This window comes from Teleopsis dalmanni, chromosome 1 (assembly GCF_002237135.1).
Source record: "Teleopsis dalmanni isolate 2A chromosome 1, ASM223713v2, whole genome shotgun sequence".
NCBI classification, from domain to species: domain Eukaryota; kingdom Metazoa; phylum Arthropoda; class Insecta; order Diptera; family Diopsidae; genus Teleopsis; species Teleopsis dalmanni.
The window spans coordinates 170,763,709-170,769,687 of record NC_051846.1 but is presented as its reverse complement, the minus strand read 5'-3'; positions in this window follow the sequence as shown (position 1 = coordinate 170,769,687).

Sequence of the window (5,979 nt, the reverse complement as noted above, 5' to 3'; positions counted from 1 at the left end):
GCGCTTACAAATATATTTCAAGCAGAGCACAAAATTAAATGCTAAAATTCAGACATCGAAAAACCTTACTTTTAAAGATTTTTAAATATGATATGAAATTTATTTAGATATTTTTTATTATTAAATTTACTATATATATAAATTTTTAGGAACTCATATAGAAAATACTATTTTAGTATAATAATTTTTGTAAATTATAACAGAAATATAATTAGCAGTCAAGGAAATATCTGAAAACCAAAACTGATATAAAAATCCAATGAATTTAGTTCCAAATTTTAAACTCAGCAGAGGCGAACACAATTTGCTTAGCATGCGATAATTATTGAACTTACCACACTTAAGAAACATAGAACTTAAATAAAAATGTACTGTACTATGTTTTTGAAGCTGATAAATTGTTTTATATGCTAAAGAAGCAATCCCACAAGTGCCAATTGCATTTAATCAAACCAAACAAATTATTTATAGCATGCGATTTCATTATAGTTTTTATAAATTTTATTGTATGTATTTAGCTCGATTGAATTGCAAAAGCTAATATGAATAGCATGCGATAAATTTATGTAGGTGGCGTCGTAATAAACTTTCTCCTACAAAGATTGATGCTTACATTGTTAAAAAATTATTCAATCTTTTATTATTAACTTAAAAAATTTTAGTTTTTTATATTATTTATTTAAAAAAATTATATTTAATAATAAAAACGACAAAAAATTAAATCTAAAAGAAATAATTATAAACGTAAGTTTAGGCTTTGGCGAAGTTTAAATTCCCAAGTTGACTACCAACTAAGCACAGTTTTTCTAATCAAAAACTTTTGTTTATACATTTTTTCAATTAAAAAATAATAAATATAAATTTTACAAATACTATTAGTGCTTGGCGACAATTAATGGTGTCATTGGAAATACCTTGATCACATTCTGTGGCAAACTGAAAGGAATCAATTTCGTATTTTATAAGTAGTCAGATTTAAAAGCGACATGGCATCCCCAAATATTGGTTGGGAAGTTTTCATGCGTCCACCGTATGTATGCAAGGTCCGGACAGAGTCCAGAGTTTTTTAACATGATTGCTGGCTATTAAGGCTCAACGCCACGGTGCATTAACACACATATTAGTATAATACGCCAAATTTCCCTATTGGAAATTCCGTTAAAATTTCAAGTAATTTCCCTAGTACCAATTGCAGCTATATTTTTGGATATAGTTCTCTCTTTAGGAGAAAGGACTATCTATGATCTCTGGTGTTCTTTGGTGTTCTTTGGGGCACAGCACACGGTTGGAAAATGCAACAACACATTGATTGAAGGTAAATGAATACAGTCATTTTACCCACGTAAATTGGATTTTAACCACAGCCAATATATGTAGGTTGGTACAGGCATACATTGGCCAGATTTTGCATTGTTTAACTACCATTTCTGTTAGTCTCTGCAAAACTCTCTTAATAGTAAAAAATTGACAAAATGAAGAGTTGCTGAAAATCACTTGATCGAGTATTTCGTCGATAAACTACAAAAGTTATTTTTCATATATATGGCATTTTGCAACTTCATGTTTTTTTAAAAATGTGGGATAATATATATGGTACATTTTTCAGACACATCAAGAACTCGTATTTATAAATACTGTCAAACTTCCATAACTCGAACATCTATAACTCGAACAAAAAACAATGCATCAAGGTTTTAGAGAGCAAATTACATACAAATCTGCTTCCATAACTCGAACTTCTATAACCGATAGAAATATGGGAAAGTGCATTCTATAAGTCGGATTTTTGTTTTGAGTATAAATGCACTTTGCTGTTATGGGAAATCCCTTTTTCCAAACCAAATGTTTGATTTTTTCTTTCTTAAGTTGCTTCTTTGTGCAAATGCCAGTCGCTGGCAGAGTGGTTTAAAGTAAATAAAATAACTTCCAATGTTTCTCTAAACGATTATATTGAGCTTGGCAATGAAATTTGTACATCAAGCTTTCCTGCAGATGACGACATTATTGAGCATTATAGCTCCGAATTAGTGGATTCGATTCTAAGCGGAACAGAAAGTAATGATCAGGGTTCGGTGGATGAAACTGTTTATTATTCTTCTAAGAATGAAGTCATTCAGAAATTCAGAATTAATTTTGATTTATAAACGAATGATGATCATTATATGCTGTATTTGATTTTAAATAAATAAATAAATATCTTACAATATAATTCTAGTTTCTTTCAAAAATAAAACAGAAATAAAAAATTCTCTAACTTGAAGTCTTCATAAGTCGAACCTTTTCTTTACAAAATTGGACTTCGAGTTATAGCAGTTTGACTGTACTTCTATAAATAACGAATAAGATCAATCCTGTTCGTTTACTTTATAGAGCATTTATAAGATGTAGATGCGTTATTAAGAAGTTTATCAGTGAAATTTTATTCTTTTATTTAAAACTAGAAGACAAATCTATGCTTAAATTGGGAAACAAATATTGCTAGATGAGTTTGTTCTCGTCAAAGTGTTGGAGAATATATATACTTTATAGTTTCTAATATCTCCGTTATAAACTTTATGGCAAATTAAAACTAGAAAAAAAATTGGTTTGTATAGCTTTATTTCAAAGTGATTCAAAGCGATTATAATACTGATTTATACCTATTTGATTAAGAGAATTACATTAAATATATCTATATCTTTCATCCACACACGGTACACTATATAAAAAAGTATTTCATAACATTATAACAAAAACATTATCGGAATTTGCTTAAAACATGCATTTTTATACAAAAACCATACTACATATAAACCATTTTATTCTGTACACAAACCCATTTATTGTGCATACAAACCATTTGGATGTTTTAAGTACAGTATATTAATGTATACTTTTCAGGTTCCACATAAAATATAGTCAGCCTTTGAAAAAGGCAGCCTTTGAATTAATCTTAACCATTTCTTTTTTTTATGTTATATCTATAATTTAACAAAATTCACGCTATGAGAGTTCCAAAATGCACTTTGGCTGAAGAATATGCTTATGATCACTTCCATCATTTAATTATTTTTAAAAAGACCACTTTATTTCCACCTAATGGATTTATTAATATTTCACAACAAACATGACGTTGGTAATCATATTGTATTCGCAGCTAACTTCACATCAAGCAATTCTTTTTGTTTTGACAGCCGAATAATATTTTATCGATTTGTAAATTGTTGAACAGTTCGGAGGTTTAATTTTGAAGTGCTGTTTGCTGTTCGTGAAAAATTAGTGTAAACAATTGTTAGCAGTGCTAAATATTTATAAATACAATAAAATTTAATTATTCCGCATTTGTAAGTAAAGTATTTTCAATTATATATGTTTCTTATAAAATATAGAAAATTGCGCCAAGCTTAAATTCCAACACATACATATGATTCAACAAAATTGCTGCTTTATATAAATAAAAAACGATATTAAAAAAAATTAATAAGTTTATTGATTTCAATGAAATGCTGCTATTTTAACAATTTTAATAATAACTAAATACATTGTTAATATTTATATTTTGTTAAATGAATTTATCTTTGCGTTTACCTCATGGGAATTTCCTGAATATGTGTTCATTCTAACGGTGGTTTGATGGCATTTGTTGGAATTTTTTTTTGGCACAGAGTTGTATTTTGAACCTAAGCATTATTGTTATATTTGATTGCAATAAAAAGTTTGATCAAATTGTATGGTTTATAATGGATGAACAACCAGTCTGTGGCTATATAATTGTAAAACCTTTTTTTGGTGCTCTTATAAAATATATAAAAATTTCATATAAATATATTTTTTTTATATGTTTTATATATTATATGTAAATATTGTTTATGTTTATGTTTTATTTATATATATTTATTACTGTGTGTATATTTATTATATTTATTATATTTTTACATACAGTAACTTTATGTATGGTATGAATATTAATTAATGTAATATACTAATATATAACAATGTAATTATCATACCTATGTATTAAAGATTATTTTTAAATATATATTAATGTACTTTTTTAGTTATATAATTGGAGTTTATTATTTAAAGGCTTTTATTAAGATTTTATTTAAAAAAGCTTTTAGTTTCCATGTGTCTATTTATTTATATAGTACTTTACTATATTGAAATAATTTTAAGGGGAGTAAATTATAGTTTTTTTTTTACTAAATAAAAGCTTTGAAACGTTTCCAGTTTTTATATGGAAATACCCATTCCACATTTAACGATTAATTTTAGTGCATTAATTTTTGATGCCTGCTGTCTTTGATAAATTCTGCAAATAGAGTTTATTCTTATATATAAACTCTGTTTGGTTGTGTGTATGTGTGTAGAAAAGCAAAAAAAGATGTTGATAACTTATTTAACATTTATATCGGTAATTACAAGAAATCGCTAAATACATATAGATTTCTTACTTGTAGTATTTATTGTTTTGTTGTGAAATTAAAATTAAAATACCCGTGTGAATGTAAAATATTAAGTATTAAATAATTATAAGAAAAATATTGTGTTTTTATTGGTTTTATCACCTTTTCAGCAGCATTAAATCATTAAAGTAAGATTTAAATCTACTAAATGTAGAAAACAATGCGAAAACTGTTATAAAAACTAATTTCAATCCTAATTTTACTCAAGTGTGACATGGGCTAAAAAATATAAGAAGTAAATATACATACTATTGGTGTTTTGAATTGGTAAATTTGTTTCTTTTTTCCAAATGGTTTTAAGTTGAAAAATTGATATTTTTCTAAAGGTTTGTTGTCAGATGAATACATTTACAGCCAAATGTGCTATTATTTTGATTTTATTCCTTTTTTCAATAATTAAATTAATTAAACAATTTAAGCACATGCGGAGGCAAATCACACATTATATCTGTGAAATCATATAAAATAGCTGTTAATTTCAAGGTAATTTAGTTATGGTGGCAAAATATCAAGAATATTATAAACTAATTTCTAGTGTTATACATTTTGTCTCAGATTTAGCAATCAAAAATGAAATTTGTACTAAAGTGAATCTTGATGAAAAAATTCTTCCAGATTTAACAATCGAAAACGCCATATAAGATATAAAAATTGTTTTTTATTAAAAAAGTTCACATAAGCCTTACAACAATGAATACTTTATTAACAGAAAAGGAATTCGAACACTTAAGTAGTGTTCTATATATATTTTATTTCTATTACGTCATGCGTTTTATACTGTTTTTTATGTATATATAAAATATACATGTTTTATTACTAGTGGGCTTAGGTCGTTAATTTAACATATAAAAATTAAAAATATTTTTTTAAATAAAATATTAAAATTGTCTTTTAAATTTATGTTAAATATTTAATTGTTATTTTTATTTTAATTTTTATAAAAATTATAATTAATTTATTAAATATTTAACACAAATTTATAAGTGTAATTTTATATATAATATATATTATTATATATTATATAAAATATATAATTATATAGAAAATATATAATATTATATAAATATATTATATATTATATTATATAATATTATATATGCGAATATAATATTATATAAAATATGTAATATATATAAATATATAAGATATTTTTATATAATTTATTCTTCTACGAATTCAATTTATTTTGCTTTCTATATATTTTCATATAACATATTTTTTTAAATATTTTTAAATAAATTATTTTCATATAAATTATTTTCATATAAATTATTTTGATATAAAATATTATTTAAAATATTTATAATAATATTTCTTACTTATAAATATTTATGTACCACTTAACTAAAATCCAAATATTTTTTTAACACATTTTACATCCACGTGTAACTTGCACATATTGCTGTTAAATATTCTATGTGAAATGAACATTTAATTCATTTTTAGGCGGCTTCTATCAGGCAGGCGGCTTCTATCACAGAATTTTTGTTTTACTTTATTTTCGTTCATTTCATCGGCTAAAAAATTCATTTAA